The 20,133-nt window shown below is 40.1% G+C and overlaps 1 protein-coding gene across 1 annotated transcript in view; it reads left to right on the forward strand.

Moving 5' to 3' along the window:
* Positions 1-20,133, forward strand: part of LOC136357982 (pinopsin-like) — a 76,939-nt gene that overhangs the window by 5,267 nt on the left and 51,539 nt on the right. The gene's annotated exons all lie outside the window — the stretch shown is intronic.

Consider the following 20,133-nt stretch of genomic DNA (forward strand, 5'->3'; position numbering starts at 1 on the left):
GATAACTCGAGGTCATACTTTAATGAGGACTTTAATCTCTTTAGAAACCCTGTACTCAACTCTGTGTGTAGATAATCTTTTCAGTCATATTAAAGCAGTTATGGATTTATTCCCTTGTAAACTGCCAGAGAACACAATGAATGAGAAATGAACCTGCTCATGATTTTGCTTTAAAGTTCAGCTGCCTCATGACATTAAACAAATTTTCTTCTTAGTATTTTACCTTGATTTTATACATATCTTAGGCTCATTGCATTAAACTAAGGTACTTATATTTAGAGTATAGACTTCCAACATACTGAAAACTTTCTGTTTATGGTATGCAGCTGAGATCCCAGATGTAATAAAGGACTCTTCTGTGGAAAGTTATTACATTATTTTCCACAGAAAAGACATAATCTCACTTGACTTGATCCTGCAAGAACTTATCTGATGTTTCCTGAACTTTGATGTAGCAAGTACTCATCTCCCAGTGCAAAACCGCTCTTAGCACTCTCCTCATATGCTAAGGATCATTGATTGCTCCTTTTCCAGTGGGCTTGGAGTGGGATTAAAGGTGCTATTGCTATAAATAAAGCTGCTAGCAAAAACATAGTTCTGCAACAAACCCTGAAAACATTCTCTTTTTGAAGTGCATAGATTCTGTTATGCCTGCAGTCATTGTGACCTGTGCTAGCTTTCCTCAGCAGTTGATCAGTATCAGAAATAATCTTCTGGTTTAAACAGAGGCGGGAAAAAACAGTGTCTGACTCATGGGATTAAGCCAAAATGTTTACAGTCCCTTAAAAAAAAAAATGCTGCCATAACCTGGGGTGATGCTGTTTTACACCACAATGACACAGACTCTGAGATTCAGAAGGCTGAAAATGACTCCTTTATTTTTGGGATGTCTCCCTCTTATACTATTTTACATAGACCAATTTGATTGGTGAAACAAAGGCAAACCTCTTCAATCACATTGGTCAGACCAGAGGGACATCAAAAAGTCCCTCCTAAGGAAAGAAATGAATAACAGGGTTACAGTTACAAAAACATTTCTTCTATTTACAGAAAATTCCCTGCGAAAGGAATTTCAGACAACCAAAACACCTCAGGCATGGAACCAGGGCTACACTAGGGGGCTTTAGTTACTTTAATAACAAGCAACAGTTTGGCCTGAATTTTTCTATGTGATTTCATTTCCAGCACCTGATATGCATTAGATTTTATAGTAAACAAAAATACAAAAGTAGTCATTAAGAAGATATGTAATCCAAATTCCTCTTTTGGCATCTCCTCTTTAGAGAAACTGGAGTTAGCCTGCTATACTTTTTATTTAAATAGCTAATCAACGAGGTAGTTGTATAATATTAAATACACTTCTCAAGGCCATACTTATATGAAAAAAAATGAAATGCTCAACCCCTTAGCAATAGATGGGAATTGTCTGACAAAAACCAGACATTTTCCAATCTCCTAGGCTTCTTTTATAATCAATAGAAAACCAAATCTGTAGTGCCAGCGTACAAATTGTTCAACATGTCTGAGATATTCTCTTCAGGGTCATATGTGTCCTACATGCACTCCTTTGTCTCCATGGACTAGGAAAGGAACCCAAGCTCAGGGGTAGATACCTCCACTGTATCTCTCTGAAGTTATGAGGTAATGCTCACAAATGGGGTGTTTATTATTTCTTTTGTCTTTCTCTAATTTTCTTTCTTTTGCTTATCATTCCTTTCCCACTTCAGTATCCTCTTCCAGGATGTTTCCAGGAATTTCTATTTCCTCTAGGCATTAAACACTGTACAAAGTTGAAATCACCTAGAATAATTGTGCAAGAGTGAGTATTTTTAAGATGTCTGTTGTGTTTCTATGAAGAGGTGTCCTAGTCTTCTTACCAATTTTACAATCCCAAATTCATCATGTAGGGAAAATGCTGTCAGCTCTTTCTACAGGGAATTTCTAGAGCATGAGTACTGGACTTCTGCCTTTCATTTACATGCTTAAAGCACAGAGACAACTTGGGCAAAAGTTTTGGGAAACATGATAAAGAAGGAATCATGCCATGAAAAGAAAGTGGAAATGGAAGACCTTATGTCCTACTTTGAGTGTTTATTCCTGAAATCAGAGACTTCACTCTGGTAGGCACTTTAGCACCTTGAGATAAGAGAAGGTTTTGCCTTGGTTACAGCAGAGTATCACCCAAGATGTGTGCTGGGCTGGAGAGGAGGCACTATGCAGCCCCTTGTTCAAGCCCTTCCCTCCCTGTGGAATGAGGAGGAGAATCAAAGCAAAATTTTTTGTTGAGATAAGAACAGTTAAATAATTGAAGATAAAGTAAATACAGGAAGGGTAAATAATAACTATGATGACAATATAAGGGGAAAAAAAATGGTGCACAATGCAATTTCTCACCACCTGCTGACCAGTGTCAGACCCTTACCAGCTGCCCTTCTGGGTAACTCCTTTCAGCTTGTATATTGGGCTTGTCTGGAATATCATATTCCTATGGCCTGGAATATCCCTTTAGTTAGGTCACCTGTTCCAGCTATGCTCCCTCACAGTTTCTTTTGTGTACCTCCTCACTGGCAGACCATGAGGCAAGGGGAAAAAAAAGTCCTTGACCTAGTGTTGGGGGTTAGGTTTTGTTCCTTTTTACTCTAAAGAATTTTTTCCCCATAAGATACCAAGGAGACTAAATGTCGTACTTAAGACTATTTAACAAAACAAAGGGGTGGTCAAAGCTTGGAGGAGGGTGGGGGTTTGGAGGTAGAAAAAGGACAAAGCTTCAGGTAGCCTCTCTCTGGTTTTTGGCGTTGGGGGAGAAAGCACGGTTGGATTGGTGCTCCTGCTGGAGGATTTCACTGCAGTCCAGTCTTGGGAAATCTGCCATCATCTGCTCACCCTGGAATTCTGAGCTTCTCTGCCACCCTGCAAGAGCTGGGCCAGCCCTGCCCTGCCATCATGGTTCCATCAGCACTGCTTGTCTGCTACAGCATGACCCTGCATCCCCCTGCCCTGCCGGGACATCCTGCCACTCCACAGCTACTGAGACTCTTTTTTTTCCACTGTTCCTAGCTTGGTGCTCTGAGGATCCTACAAAGGCACCAAGACCAAACTGACCTGGGTTTCTGTGAAGCAAAGTCCTTGAAGTTCTTGGTACTGTTTTTGTTATTGTGGTTTGAAAACAAACCAAGTGAGAGGCTCCAAATCAGAAATACAATTTAATGAGAAGAAAAGGAAAAAATAAAATGAAATAAATGCAATAATATGAAAAAAAAAGACCGCTGACAGAGTCAAAATACAACCTGAGCAGGGTGATGAAAGCAGTTCAGGCAGGGTGGTCTTCCTGAAGCAGTGATCTCGTAGAAAGGTCTGGTAGCTCTGGTCCTCTGGGTATCCAATGGGTAAGGGCTGCCTGTAGTGTCCCAAATCCCAGTTTATGTGCAGGTGAGAGCATCTCACAATGGGATGATGAGTCATACAGGAGGTCCTTGATGGCCCATTAAAGAGAGATAACTCCCTCCGGGAGTTATCTATGAATCATGCACAAGGCATTGATGGGCCATTAACTGAAGTGGGTGATAGAATACATCCTAAACTACAACCCAGGACAGTTATCAATGCTGTAGTTGGGGTTTTTTTGTTTGTTTGTTTGTTTGCTTGCTTTGTTATACATACTAGTAAAGAACTGCTATTTCTATTTCCAAAATCTTTTTGCCTAAAAGCTTTTAACTGAAAAAATTTTAATTGGAAAAAGGGTGGTGGTGGTTTACATTCTCCATTCCAAGGGAAGCTCCAGCTTTCCCTGGCAGATACCTGTCTTCCCAAACCAAGACACTTAGGATAAACATGATTTAGGCAAAACCCCCAAAATATCAGTGTGTTATCAACACCATTCTCGTTTCTGAATAGAAAGCATAGTACTATGAGAGCTAATGAGAAGAAATTAACTCTACCCTAGCTAAGAAGCAGGACAGTGTAATTCAATTCACCCAGTAATAAGGTGTTACAGGCTATAGCTCTTGATGCTAATGGTGTTAAGGTCCTGTGGTATGCAGTAGGGGTCTGTATTAGCAACCATGGTTGCTTCTCCTTTCCCTGGTCTGGGTAGCTCCAGCTGAGCTCCATGTCCACACCAGGGTGCAGTAGGACTGTGGAGTGTACCAGAACTCCCACACTTCCCTCTTCCTCTCCTGTCTCATCTTTCATCTCTACATAAATTCAAGCAATGGCTCAAACAGGAGCTGGAGAGTGCTCTGAAATCACCCTCAGGTACCCTCAGTTTGCACCAGCCACCACATGTAGATGGAAACATTTTTTCCCTTAATGTTTTTTGCAACATTTGGTTGTATGATGTAGAATTTAGAGATCGTTTCCCTAATGCCTGTACAAAAGAACAGAAAAAAAAAAAAAGTGCAGAAATAATAACAGTGAAGGATGGATGCCAGTTTTATGTGTGTGTGTCCCTGAAAAGAGGGACAGAAAAACAGAAGAATTCTGTAAGGAAATTGATCACCCCTTTGGCATTTTTTGTGTATAGATGTCAGCTGTCAATGCAAACAAGTGTTCTGCCCATGCCCAAGGTCTGTTTCTGTGCATGTGCAAGTGGCTGGAGGTTTCTGCCAATGCTTGATCCTTTCCAACTGGGCAGCCATGCCTACAGCATAGTTGCATACTTTCAGTTCTATATTATAGCTATACATTGCAGAGTGCTGGAGACTTTATGCGAAGAAATACACAAACAACATCAGTTCACATGGACAACTCGAATAGGACTTTAAAGGCAAAGACCCTGTTGCATTTCTTGCAGAATTATCCTGATGGTGAATTGAGTCTAAAAGGTCATGGCTATAAGCCCTGCTGGAGATGATTAAACAGCATTTTCTGTTAGAGTTCAAGTTTAGTCATTGACATTTCCAGGCTCTTTTCCCTAGCCCTGGGTCATGGCATTAACCCAGACCATGCTATGCCTGATGTTGGCTTTCTTTTAATCCAGCAAAAGGCAGAAACCAGCTCTGTTGGTAGTCAGGCCACATATATGTGAAAAAAAAGGTCATTAAAATGTAGCTGGCTTTTTGGCCCTTCAATGGGTATAATGAAATAAAATAGAGCCCAGTAAATAAGCAATATTCAATCAAAAAAAACCCAACAACAAAACAAGCAAACAAACCAAAAAACCCACCAAAAAAACCGAAGAAAACCCAACACATTAGAGAGCAATGGACTTTGCTTGTGGAGGCTTATTAAATCATATTATTGTTAAGTGTGTGTTTAATAATCTCTAGAAACTGTTAAGACCATACACATGCTGACATTTCTAAATAGAATTTGGTACTTTTTCGAAAACTTTTAAGCTTCCTTTGTAGCCCCTGAAGTATGCCAGAGAAAGGATATTATCTTTGGCTGTTCACACCCAAGTTATATAACTAGTGACAGTTTCTTAACTCATGACCTTTATTTTCTCTGTCTTTTTCTTTTTAGGAAGCATTTAAGCAGAGTCTTCCAGTCCAGTAAGCAAATGAAATTTACAGACTTTTCAGTGATGAAAAGGATACAGAACCATTGGTATAGTTCCAAATAATGATACAATAACTATGAAGTTCTTTTTTCTCCTCAGCTGTGGCAAATACTTCATACTTAAAAATAATCATTAGGGTTTCTATTCTTTTTCTTTTTGCTTGAGGCTTTTTTATATTAGTGTTTCTGCTGTGTTTCTAATTTAAAAAGTGTATTAAGTGAGAAAATAATTTTGTTAAACTAGTGTGCTGACACTAAAAAAGAAAAATAAGTTTCTTTGAAAGCTAAAGCTATTCTCTTTACGTCTGTGATTTTCTACATATCAACACTAGCTGAGAAACCGCTTCTGAAACTGAAGGTTCAGTAATGTCAATAAACTACAGCCTCTGCTGATTCACAGACCACTTAATTGCTTGTGTGGATTTCTCAGCTAATATGATTCATTTTTTAAATAATCCAAATGCCTCCCAATACTGGGAGATTTGTGGATTTGGTTTTGATATGGGTTGTTTGTGTTTTTTTTTTAAAACTAACTCAAAATTACCTGTATCTGCTATAGACTTTCCTGTAATTGATACAGGCAGGAGGAACATTAGGAATCTGCAGAGAGCAAATGCAAGGGAGTGAAAACACCACTCCGAGGCACTCCAGGCATTTCATCCCCATGACATCCCCCCCATCCCGTTTCTGTGAGGTGTCCCTGTGCTTTCCCTCCTGAGCAGGTTGGGACCTGGTTGCCCCTCTCTGCCCTCTATGCTGTGCTGGCCCAGGGAGGATCAGGGGGTGCAATCAGGGGATCACCTCATGCAAGGGTAAAACCTCAGGTTCCTGGAGCTGCTTGACTCCCCAGGCATCTCCCTGTGATCTGGATGGCAATGCCTCTGGCAATCACCTGGGTACCATCTTTCATACCAGACTTTCATTGTGCCAGACTTCTGCTTCAGCTGAAGGTTTCTTGTGCCAGCTGTCAGCATCAGGCTCAATTGCTCTGGGCTATTTCAGCCAACAAGTCTTCTCAGCATGTTGTAAAATTATGTTATTTCTCCTATTTGTAGTTTCTTAAGCCTCTTTCACAGAAGATGCCAATATGATGGAAGTACAGTCTCATCCTGTGGCAGATTCAAACTTCTACTGTTGCTTAAGAAAGTATAGCAGCCACAAAACAGAAGGCTAGTGACTCACTGGGCTAAGCAGGCAATCTTTACATCTGTTTCACAGTGTTTTATTAGAGTATTTTAGGTTTATTTAATTTTTATTTATTGATTTATTTAGTATTTTATTTATTTATTTATTAGGTATTTTATTACCACCTCCTAATTTTCTAGTGTTGTTTTTCAATTATATCATCATATATTGTTTCTTTCCCCTGCTCCTATTTTTTATTGTTTCTATTGGTTTCACTAATGCAATTAAGAGCAGAAATAGTAGATAACTATGGCAAGAAGGAAAGAAAGTCAACAGGTTTCAGATGAATCAAAAGAAGGAAACTTCTCTATGTTGAGTTATTTTTGTAGAGATTTAGAACAGTAGGAATTTGTTCAGGACAAAGTGACTGTCAGAAAACCAAGTATCAGAAAGAAGACTTAATTGTAAATATTTTCATAAGGAGTAGATAATTTTTACAAATCAACAACAATGTAAAACTTTGCTTAGATTAGGACTTTGGTAATTTCTAAACTGCAAAACCATTCACATAAATGGCATTTTTTTGCTTAATATCTAAGGGTTGTCTGAGTCTAGTAGAGACCTCTGAGTACTGGAATAGCACATTAACATCTGGCAATATTTGCTTTCAGCTAAGAAATGGCATGAATTTTACAGAACCACAGATAATCCCGTTTAACTTGACCTTGTGAGAATTTTGGGACACGCAATGGTTAAACCTTATCCTTATGTGCATGTGCACACTGAAGCATTATTGTTTGCCAGATTTGGAGTTCGGGGGTTATTTGTGTTCTGCATTCAGGCTGTTTGTGGAGTTACCAGGGGACCTCTTTAGAATGACTGTTCAATGACCTAATGAAATTAGGCAAGCTGTTAGGGCGCTGCTCTCCCCTGCACTGCTGGCAGCAGAGCAAGCACTGCCTAGGAGGCTAAGGCCATCCTCGTGGCTGATCTCTCTGCCTCACTGTGAGCTCAGCAGGAGTTAATTAGGAAGAGTTCTAGGGCAGGAGAAAATATAGCAGTGATGACAAGGTGCAAATTCTGACTCTCAGTGAAGATCGAGTATGTATATGGCATTTGCCTGTGTTTTATCTATATATTCTGTACACTGACTATGGTACACCAAGTAACTCTTCTCTGTGCAATTCTTTGTAACAGATCACAGCAATTTCCCCTAATTTATCCAAAGTTTGAAATTTTGCTCTGTTTTTAAGCTGCTCAATTTTCAAAGAAACAGTGCAAGAGGGCCAAGGTCCAGCAGTGGCTGCATGACTTTGTTGAGGATTGCTTTACTATGTGTACTTCTTAGAATTAAAAATATATTTCTGTTTAATATCCTTAAAAGAGGCAAAGACCACATCACAGAAAGGCTGCCAGATAAATATGCCAGCCAGGATTTAAATAGACTTTTTCTAATGGGTAGAAAGCAGGTTATGAGGCAAGACAAAGCCTTACTTTAATATACTTTGAGATAAGAGCCGTAGACATATCACCATCTGGTTTGCTTCATAAAACAGTTTTTCTCTGTTGGTCAGTGCACCAAGGGATGTTTAATGAGGAATTTGAGAATGAGTAGGAGTTTTACAAGTTATTATCTTTTCTAGTGTTGTGGGCACTCAGACCTTTAAAAAGAAATTCTGATACCAGATACAAGCAGGTATTAACCTCTCACTGTGCTGTAATTGTTTTTTTCTTATAATTTCAATAGCTAAGTTATGCCTTGCAAAGTGTTGTTTGTATAGATATCAAGTATATGTCATTCAAAGTAGTTTCTATTCTTCTAGAATACTAAACTTAAAGCTGGGATAATTTCCAGCATCCAGTGATATTTTTCCAATATCTACTACCACAGCCTGTGATTTGTGTAGGGACACCTATCTTCCCTGAAGCAGTACTTTTGAATCTAATAGGTCTTCCTGCATTTATCTCCCATTCCACCTGTTCTCAGGAAACCTGCGAAATTTTGGTATGCACAATATAATATATCAAGGAATTCCACTTATTAACTATGTACTATGCAAAGAGAAGTACCTTCTCCAGTTTGTTTATTCTGAGTCTGCAACCTGATGATTTAATTTGAAAACCTACTTATTGTAGGAAACACTAAATAGTCTTTCCCTGGCCACCTTTTCTCTTTCTTTTCTCTGATTTCCTTTTCTATTAAAAGTCCTGATGTTTGCTTTTCTAAATGCTGCTGAGCATTGCTGCTTAGTGGAAGTGGTTTGTGTAAAGTTCTCTGTCATAACTGTCTTTGCAGAGCAGTAGGTCAGAAACAATTACTGTGTATTTACAGCCAGGTCTGTTTTCCTCCACATATGGCTGTTTACATCAGTATTGCATCTCATCTGCTCAATGGCTCTGTTTCGTGTGGTGGTGCTGCAGCGCTTCACAGTCAGGTTTTGCTGACTGTGAGTTAATCTGTGCAGTATGATCAGAAAACTCGTCACTTTTTCCCATCTATTCCAGATCATTTATTAATGTGTTAAATAGCCCAGGGCCTAGCACAGATCCATGGGGAACTTTGCTGTCCACAGTTTCTACTAAAGAAACTAATTTTTTTCTCCTGTTTTTTATTTCCTACCTCTATTTAATTATTTATTCACATGAATATTTCTGTCATTGCATGGCAGCTTACTATCCTTAAAAGCCTTTGGGCTAGTCAAAGTTGTTTTAAAATCCAAGTAGGTTTTATCCAAGTAGGTATCACCCCTGTCTGCACGGTGCTGTCAAGGACTGCTGATGAATTAAGTAAGGTATGGCTTCCCTCCATGATAACCATGCTTACCCCAGTATTTCATACCTCCACTACTATAGTTTCTAGTGCAATTTCCACCTATCTAGCAAGTGTTGCAGATTAGACTTATTGGTTGGGTGAAAATGTCCTGAAATGATCTGCATCGGTTATATTTAATTTTTTAATGGATGTAGCAGAGGGGTTAAGGGATGGGCAATACAGCTTTTCTTTCTTGCACAGCCCTCAGCCATTACAGTGATCTTGGGCAGAGACAGTAGAAGCCTTCTCTGGTGTTTCACCTCCACACCATGTGAGATTTTGGGGTTGTAAAACTGCACAAGAAATTCCTGGCTCAAAGGAAATGTAAAGCGTGGTCATCATATTTTGAGACTGCATTCATAGTATCAGATATGACTCTTTATTGACCAGTTAATAGCTAATTAGAACAAAAACCAGTTTGACCACTAGACATGATTAAAAACTTAACTTGACAGAAGAGTTAGTGTTTATAGTGTGTTCCACCCCTAGGAATGGTAACTGCCAAAGAACCCCCTGAGATTATAGAAAATCTCTAGAAATATACTCTTATTATTGAGAATAAGCAGTTGGATTCAGTGAAAAGGGAGGAGCTCATTGCAGGATGTTGGCTGTGTGCTCTGGTGGATGCCTGGCTCATTGGCTAGCAGATGCTAACACTGTCATTCCACCTCAGCTTATTTGGTGCCATGTCCCACATACAGAAACCCTGAGACTGCACGTTGTGTATTACAGCTGTGCACATCCTCAGCACGAAGGAAGGCCCCAGGGCTGCCCAAAAGGCGCAGTCCTGTCAGGAGATGAGGAGCCTGCAGGATGGTGTGGGCATGGGGGTGCAGCAGTGGACATGACTGCCCTGAGAGCATCCTCCTGCTGCTCCAGCACTGCACATCCATTTCTGCTTTTCTCCCGAGATGTTGCTGTACAGGAGCTCCATCTAGCGATGACATTTCTTATTCCAATTCCCTAAGGCGACAGACTAAATATCCTGCTACGGAGACAGCCAAGTCAGGAAGCTGAATTTGCCAGGGCCAGCTTGCTTTCAAGAATGCAAAGGGATCCTGCATAACATATGGAAAGGGAGGCAGAAGTGAACGGTCATGGATGTTTTTGTACTGTGTTGGTATCACTGAGATGCAAAAGGGAATTTTTTGCGCTGTTTATGCCACTGGGACTTTGTTGTTTGGATGGATAGGCACATTATTAACATTGCAGAAAAATACAGTAGTACTCAGTGATGCACAGTAAGTTACCAGATACAGCTAGGAATTAAGACCACCTTTAAAGCACAAAATAAACACTTTTAAAAATCAGCAAAGGAGGGGGAAAGAGGAAAACCTGAGAGATTTCTTTCCAGTTTAAAGCAATACATACTGTCTGTATTGAAGATACCACCAAACACAAAGGCAAGAGTATGTTGTACAAAGGATGAGACACAGAAATAATCACTGAGAAAAGAGCAAGAAAGATTTATTGAACAGGACCAGTAATGCTTGTTGTCATATTTCTCTCAGCAGGGTTGGATCCAACCAAGAATCAATCCAGTGATTTCTCAGTGATTTCTTTCAAGTGCAAAGTTAAACTGTGAGTCCTGTTAAACAGGAAGGTAATTCTTTGGAGAAGGGGATGATTGCCTGTTCTAATGGACTCATGATTCCAAGTCATCTTAGCAAAAGAGAACAGATAATTTCAGGTATTAAATAAATGGCAATTGATGGATCTATTTCTATTCAAACTGAGTGGTTGATATCTGAGGTAGCTTGTATTTGGAAAATGGTTATAACTGATAATGCTCAACAAATGGTTGTGGGAAATATTTTCTCAATTTCAAATAAGTAGAAATGCTTTTAATGCATTAAAAATCAAAAGGAAATTGTGCTTTGATCACTATTATGTGGGAACAACTAGAATAAGAGTCACCAAATTAAAGAATATTTGATTTTTTTAACCATTTTTTCTATGCTTATAATATAAATATTTAATAGGCATATCTAAATAAAGCTGATAGTGTTTTAGAAGCACACCCCATTCTCAGCAGCTTCTGTCAGCTTTTAAGCCATCCATCCACTCCTCTGCAGTTCATATCTTTTATACTATCCCTGAACTTATCAGTTGCTGTATTCACATTGTGATTTTGCTATACCATAAAAAAGCTCTGCTGTGATTTCCTTATTCACTGAACTTCAGGCAAGTCAGGCTAGTAGTGGTTGTTTGTCCACCAAGACCAGACGTCACTTTGAGTCCATTCATCTTAACTCTGAAATGTCCTCTAGGTTCAGTGGGCTTTCTTTTTAACTCTGGAAAGCTTTGGGGTATTCTGCTAAAATCTGCAGGCAGTTGGATGGAGGCTCATAAAATAGATATCTCTTTTTTTTTGTTCAGGACAGAAAAGGGAAAAGTGGACAAAATTCTGGAGGTTTAGTGAAGGAGCAGTAGCTATAGATGTCTGCCGCTCTCCAGACCTGTTTGAATCCCTTTTGAATATTCATTTGTATTTCTCATCTTAAAATAAAAATGAACAAAACCCAAACAACAATCTCCCCTACAACAAAAACTGAAACCTTTGATAATAATAGTTTGTGAACTCCCATATTCACAATCTCTCACATGTTTCTCTCTCAGATTTGCTCATTTTATGGTGGTACCTTCCCACTGCCTTACTGGCAATGAAAATTGCTATCTAACTTAACAGCATTCTATTCATTTAAATGAATTAATTTCATTCCAGTCTGCCTATCCCAGATTTCACAGACCAATCAACATTCTCACTGCTACTTTTTGGCAATTCCAGTATAATGAAAAAAGAGGCATAACCTGCAGGATCTCACTGGAGACTGTATATGACATAGATTTTTCCCTAGCAATGAAATGTCTATTATGAGACTCAGAGCTAGAAGGCAAAATGGAAATTTAATTTTTATTTTAACAATTGACAAGTTTTGTTCTTATTTCCTCTGTGTTTCTGTGACTTAGGAGCTTCTCATGTTTTACTAAAGTGCATAAAGTGTCCTGGTTTAGGGCAAATTTAGGAGGTTCTGTAGAGAACTATCAGAAATGCTCTCATTTATATTCAGGAAAGTTATTTCCCTGGAAAACAGTACTGAGTCACTGATCTAACTAGTTTTGTATAACTCAATAACATTCCCAATTTGAATGTTGCACATTCAGTAGCACAACATGTAATTAAACTCTAAATTTAAAGTGTTAAGAAGTTTCATTTGAAGAGAGCTGTTTCTTACTGCTGTTCTTCTGTGTTTAAATCCTTGGGCAAGCACAATGAAAGGTATCATCCCAGAAGAAATAGCAGAAGAACACCTCAGCACAGGATTCTGCAATATTCCCAGCTTGGGGTGTATCTCCATCTTACCTCCTCCATCTTATTGTGCCACAGAGCTTTTTAGCATATTTTCCAGCTAATGGAACAGCGGATTTAGCAGCTGAAAACTGGGAGACTAGAAAGAAGGGAACAAAGCTGTGTTAAATGTGTAGCATTTCTGAGAGACCTACCTGTTGCTCCTGCTAGGTATTTACCAGCACAGCATTTGTAAGTGGAGACCAGAGCATGCCTCTTCCATCCCTGCTAATGTCCTTCCAGCACAGTGCTCTTCCTTGCTCACTGCCTCTCAGAGTTCACTGTTCACCATGGCCTGACTTCAAAAGGAAAGCTGCAACTTTTGGTGGGTCCCAGCCTGCCAGCTGCTGGTTCACCTTCCTCTTGCAATTCCAGCTGCATGATGTCCTTCCCAGGTGGCCTGGCTGTTGGGAGGGAGCAAAGCTCAGCACTGGCTGGATGTGGTCAGGTTGCTATTCCATGACAGGCACATCATCATTGCAGGCATGGTTTCAGGGGGAAGAAATGGTGAATGTCTCCCTGGAAGTGTGTCATTTTGTCCCACTTTTCACTGGGGGGATTGCTGGGATCAGCCCTGTTGACCCTGTCCTCTGTCACCACTGCCTGTCCCCTTCCCAGTTCCTCCAAGACATGGCTTGGAGACATGGTTCTGAAAGAGTGGCAGCCTTGGCTCCAAGACATTGGGCTGAAAAGCAGTGCTGGTGCAGGAAGCTTCTGCAGAGAGCAGAGGGATGGAGGGGGAGCTGGTTCCAGCCAAGCTGAGCTGAAAGGAGCAGGGTGGAACAGTTCAAAGTGGCCATGCCACATGGAATTGAACCAGTGGAACACAGAGATCTGGAAAAAAACAGGCATCACAGCACAGACTATCCAGATTTTGGGGGATTTGTCCATCATGATTTCCATTGTCTCAGTCTTGGGAACAGGAGCACTGACTGCAGGAAGTGCCCACCATCTTTTCTTCATCTGGAGAAATCATGTGGCGCTGGGCATGGGAACAGCCACCATCCTGACTTTGTCCTTGTGGCTGTGCAGAACTAAGCTGAGGTGATCAACAAATCTTTGTATGTAAAGCACCTTCTCTTTTTCTATACTTTTTTTTTTTTTAATATTGCTGATATTGCTTTGCTGTTCTTATTCCACTGCTGTTTGCTTTCAATAAATTATCTCAAACTATCGTCCCTGCCTTTGTCCCTCTCTTGCCAGAAGGGTGGGGGGAAGAGAAGTGGTTTATTTAGAGATTCATTTCTGGCTGCTGTTTAATCACCACACCAGGATATTATGTGAAAGCTGTCCCCCAAGAGTGGGTATTACATGCACATGCATATATGAATGGAGTCTTGTGAATGCATGAAGCATTCAGCAACACATTTAAGCAGCAATGATGGGAGTTGCTGTTGGTCAACCTCTGCCACAGGCAGGTTCCTCTGGAGTAATTAGAAGGTCCTGTAGATGCCATGTGGGGACATAGTATCACTTACTGTCCCCTTGATTTCCCCTCTGCATTTTGTGCATGGCTGGCAGATGGTCTGATGCAGCCCCAGGGATGCTCAGCTTGCACCATGCTGCCATGGGGCTCAGCAGGGAACAGCCAGGCACACCCTGGTTCCATGCCTTGCACCAGGCTCTCGGCTGCATTTTGCCCTGTCTCTGTCTCAGCAGTGGGGTTGGGGCTGGCTGTGGGCCGCAGTGGCACTGGGACATGTGTGGATGTGCCATGGGGGGTTACTCAGGTCGGTACAGGGAGGGAAAAGTGTTGTAAAGGCCTGAGGACAGCACAGCAGAGAGTGAGAACAGCCTGTGCAGGTAACAAAGAATTCTGTTTGCAGCAGTGAAAGGTATTGACTCAGCCAAGCCTAAGGGATTGTATCTTGATAATAACAGTGTGATAACTCATGGGTGGAGGATCCTGCACCCACTGAGAGGAGCATGACCTCAAGGAAATGCCAACAGGCAGCAGGAGTTCTCGCCTCAGACTTACAAGGTTTGTGTGGGCAAGATTTGTAAGCAAAGAAGGATTTTCATAACAGTGGACTCCCAAAGTGTATGAAAGCTCTATCCAATACCCATTTTGTTTCCAGGGAGGTACATGTAAGCAAGGGGTTTTATGAACTGATAGCTGGAGTCTCTTATTCTCTTACCAAAAAAATTCTAGACAGGATCTCTTAAGCACAGACCCTGTGGGTGTGAGAGTGTGAGTGAATAAAAACTATAAGACAATGCCTGTGAGTGAGTAAAATCAACCTTTATGGAGGTTGGATGTGGGAAATCTGTCTTGGGTTTTTGCCAGCCCTTAGAATTAGTTTTTCTCCATTAATTTCTTGTTGAAGAAGGTTCTATTGCATCCCTCCATCCTCAGTCTGCCTAAGGTTACCTGTGTTTTCTTTTCATGCACCCGGTCCTTGATAACTGGAACACAGTGCAGGATATCCCTCTCAACCTGCAATCAGGACTGCTCCAGGAAGCCCCAGGACTCTAACTATGATGTAGTGGAATGACCTTCAGGCCATTTAAGAGTGCAAATATGTCTAAGTTAGTAGTCAAAACACTGATCCAGTGTAGGCTGGATTCCTGGGGTTCTCAGTTTTTCATAGCCTCTAGATCATGGGTGAGCTGCGTTTCTTTTTCCATTACTACATCAGTGAGCAGCATAAACCATCAAAAACTAATGAGGAAATGTAACGCTTTTAGCTAGAACCCATGGGAACAAAGTGTAATGATTTGCTGTGCCTTTCACAGCATACTCTGTGCTCTGCTGCCAGGGAGAAATGTACAGATCTTTAAATAAAAGTAAATAATAGATAATGTCTCAGATGATAGCCCTATAAATAGATGTCTGTCCTGGTTTATGACTTGAAATTTAATTTCTTGCACTTTACTCACTGCACCTAATTGCTGTGTAGCAAGGCTTATGCTCCACACCCAGCTAAGTCTCAAAGTCACTTATTTCCATGGTTAACTTTTGAATAATTACTTATTCCTATAATGCAATCTGCAGTGGAATTTTTGACATTTTTCAGTACTGTTCAGTGAGAATCTCATTTTTGTTCCTATATATGCATGAAATGTTGGGGAAGCAAATTACATTTCTCACTGTGATTGACTCCTGTGGAGTTATTTGTCTAGGTACCAGCTTGAGGCTCTAAATATTTGTTGGAAGCAAATTCCATTTGGATTTTCAATTTGTGAACCTAATTTTGTTGCAGTTCTAGAAAAAAATTATTCATTTGAAATTAATATACACAGTCTACACAGTCATAAATGTTGCTACTCAATACGAATGAAACATTGGCATAAATAATTATAATTATTTTCTTCTTTTTATGGCTTGCATTAATTTCTTTTAATTTGTTGTTTTGGTTATTAAGGCTGTGGAGATTGCACTCAAAGCCTTTTCTTCAGATACAATCCTAAAGTATTTAATTGCTTTTTGTTTTTAAGCTGAGATTCTCACTAGCTCCTCTGACTGCAACAGATAGTGCATGAAATAGAGCACCAGCTAACTACAGGAATTCTAACAAAGGTCACAACACTTAAAGGCACCTGGCATTAAGAGAGCTCTGTATGGAAAGCTAGGGAGCATAATGAAGACAGGGAGGCTTTATGTTGCTTTAGCCAAAATAGATTGCAAGAAGGGCATGAGGAAGGCCTGAGGAAACTACAAGCCTGTTAGTCTAAAATCAGTACCTGGAAAAAATATAGAGAGGATCACACTGGGTGCTATAGAAAAGCAAGTAAAGGACAAGGCATTCATCAGGTTTTTGCTGGCATCTCGTTCATTGCAAGCTGACAGGTCATGTATACCTGATTCTCATATTTTATTTCCAGCCAGTGTCAAATTAAGTACTGAACGCAAAGTCTGGTTTTGCCTTTTTTACGAAATTGTGGTTTCAGTCCAACAAATTAGTATCTGTTATAACGATGAAAGGATAGTGGTGTACTTCTAGGATTCAGATACTGAGCTAATAAAAGAGTGAGATTAAAAAGCCTGTTTGGTTGGGGGTTTTTTGTTAATTACAAAACTGAAGATATCCTTAGCAATCAGGGACATTGGAGCTACTCTGCCCCAACATTGCAACAAGGTTACTCTTGATGTGCTTTGGTTTTGACCAGTCTTGGCTTCTGTGTTAAGGTGAAAGGGCTTTCATCAGCAAGGTTGGATGGAGCTCCAAAGTTGGGGCACATCTTGTGACTCTGTGTACACTGCCCAATGTCACATAAAGTAGACTGAGAGAAGGTTGCAGTGGCCTCTGTTGTTCCTGTTCCTGCCTCACCTGGGTAATAGGTGTTTTAATTACTCACAGCCAATTCCCAAGTGCATCTCACTGTTGGAAAAAGCTACTTGTTAAATTTTTATTTTTGTTTTGGCTTTGAATTTATATTTTTATCTTTCAAAGCACCAGTTCTATTCTTTCAAAGTAGTTGTAATCTTTCTGAAGAGTTAGCTGGGCTTACTAAGTTTGAACCACATAAAGAATGTTGAGTTCTTTTATTTCTTATGAAGTACCTCTTCAGTGTACTCCTCATTTTCTCTTGTCTTGAAAGTATTAGAAGTCAGTGTGTAGTGGTATTAATAGTAGTGCTATTAACAAGTTCAAACCTTGAAGACTCTACTGTGCCAAACCCAAAAATAATGGCATTTTTCCTGAACTTTTGTGGTCTGGGATTCCATAAATGACAATTTTTGTCCTCCAGAAAAGTGTAGTTTATGTTATGTCAGTGGAACTCAATAATAAGGTGAGCAAAGATGAATTGGCTTCTGACAAAGTGTTCAGTTAAGCACTGGGAATTTTCTTCTTTATAGAGAAAAAAATTATTTTCTACAATTTAAAGGCAACTTTTGTACTTTTGTCTGATTGCTAGTATTTGATTTATTCTTGACTGACATCGCCATGATCCTAATTTAATATCTGAACATTAATTCTCTGCCAGTGTAAGACAGAACTTTTCTGCATCTGAAAACAAGTAACCTTGCAGTCATGGTCAGTTGTCTTCAGAGCCACGCCACAAAGCTATCCATCATAAACACCAGTGAGAAAAGCTAAGCATCTCCCTTGGGCAATAGGTGAAGAGGAAGTGTAAATGTATGCCATAAATCATGACAATACACACCAGAAGGAGCTGCTGGGCAGCAACACAGCCACAGGGATGAGCAGGCAGAGCTGGCAGCCAGGCTGGACCTGAGAGCCCAGCAGTGAAAGCAGCAATCCGGGAAGCAGGGCCCCGAGCCAGGAAAATCTGAACAAGCTGTCTGGGTTTTCTAGGCAGCCCCACACATGCAGGAATGTAGGATATCCTCAACAAAAGTACAGCTCACCAGCCTTCTCATCAAGGTAGGGAAAATGCTGTCTCAATTGCCATCAGAGGTACAGCAAGAACCATAGATCCTTGCTGTAGGGCACTCAGCTGGGAGGGGAGTGATTTCTTGTTCCTGAGACAGTTTTGTGTTGGTCCATAGCTGTCTAATCTAAAGTAGAGAAATAGATCTCTAACACCTGACAGAGGCCTAATTTTCATTAGATATAAAATCTGGATTTTTGCCCTAAGTACCTATATGAGCTAAATGTTTTTGATAGAGAGGATCTCTTCAGTCAAGCAGATAAAAAACACAGAAAGCGGCAATACTAAGAAAGTGAAGATAATTAAGTATGGGCTGGGAGCATGAAGAGAGCAGTAGATTCTTTGCTCTTGAGACAAGGACTTTCAAGAGGAGTGGTGTTATGCAGGAAATCAGATTAGGTGAAGGATGATGAGAACGTCTCTCCTGCCTCTAAAACAGCCCAGCCTGAAAGCAAGTTTATAAGTCAGCTGAATTTAGTGGACCTATTACAGCCATAAATGTATCTACTCTTTAGGACTGACTTCCCAGTAATGCACGGAAAATAATTTAGTAGACTCTTGTAACGAGAAAGACATTTTCTTCTTCAAAAGTTGCCTTCTCCTCATAATCTTTTGCTTTCTTTTCCCTTGAGAAATAAGGCATCCTATTGGAACAAGCACTGCTTGTTCTTCCCGCGGGTCCTTTACTGTACGCAGCTCTACACAAAGTAACTGCTAATTGTCAGGATGACAGAAATAGCTGTGCCTGCATCCAGTTGACACAAAAAATGAGTCACTGAATTGTAAGGAAAAGTGGAGCAAAACTCTGTGCCTTGGGAGAATATACCGTTGTTCCCTGCATGGGTCTGTGTGGGTTTTTTTCCCCAAGTAAATGATAGAGTAGCGCTATTCCCAAGGGAAATCTCTGAGTCACTTCTATTCCATGCCTGAGAAGGAGCTATAGAAGAAGCTGACAGTTAAATGGGGGAAATGGATTACAGCTATGGATTCCCCCTGAAGAACACCTTTTCTCTTAACCCATTTGCTGGTAGTAGGTACCACTCAAAATCAGAGAATTTTGGCAGACTATATATCTCAGTGCTACTGTAGTGTTGATCTTTGCTAATAGCAAAGATCAAGAAAAACTCATGGAAAGAGCTGACATTGATCTATTCAGGCTTTTCATCTTATAGGAGCAAAAGAAAGGAACTGGAAAATATTGGAAAATACGGTTTTAAAGTTCTTCAAACAAGTTCCTTCTGTCATAAATCCTGAAAGTGGTATCCAGTGTTGTATCACCAAGAATTGCAAGGGAGCTGCAAGAACAAAACCATAGGAAACAACAAAACCCTCTCTTCAGGTGACTAAGAACCTGCCATGGAAAACCATAAAGTTTTGTAGAGGGGGTTGGGTCCCAAACCTTGAAAAAGAGAATGGAAATATTCTACACCTAAATTTTAAACATTTCTTCTACAAGATATAATGGGTTTATGATATGTAGGGATTAATATCACTTTTAAACCTGATTGTGTAATATATGTGTAAATAAAGTTGCAAATTGCCATATCCCAGTCATGATGTGGTTGTCTTTTTTTTCCATATATGAGTGATCAGAACTGAATGTTCATCTAGCTGAGGAGAGCAAAAGAAGAAAAAGCTTCTTTCACTTTGGGGCTCCGAGTCTTGAATGGGGTGGTTTTTTTGTTTGTTTCTTTGTTTGGTGTTTTTTTTTTGTTGCTGTTGTTGTTGTTGTTTTGTGTTTTTTGGGGGGGTTTTTTGTGTTTTTTTTTTTTTGGGGGGGAGGTTGTTTTGTTGGTTTTTTTTTTAGTTTGTTTGTTTGTTGGGGTTTTGTTTGGTTTTGTTGGTTTTGTTTTTTGGGGAGGTGGTTTGGTTGGTTTTTGTTTTGTTTTGTGGTTTTGGGGTGGGGTTTTTTTGGGGTGGTTTTTTTTGGTTGTTTTTTTTTGGTGGTGGTTTTTTGGTTGCTTTTTGTGTGTGTGTGTGCGTGTTTTTGTTTTTTTGGGGTTGGGTTTGG

This window comes from Sylvia atricapilla, chromosome 2 (assembly GCF_009819655.1).
Source record: "Sylvia atricapilla isolate bSylAtr1 chromosome 2, bSylAtr1.pri, whole genome shotgun sequence".
Taxonomy (NCBI): Eukaryota; Metazoa; Chordata; class Aves; order Passeriformes; family Sylviidae; genus Sylvia; species Sylvia atricapilla.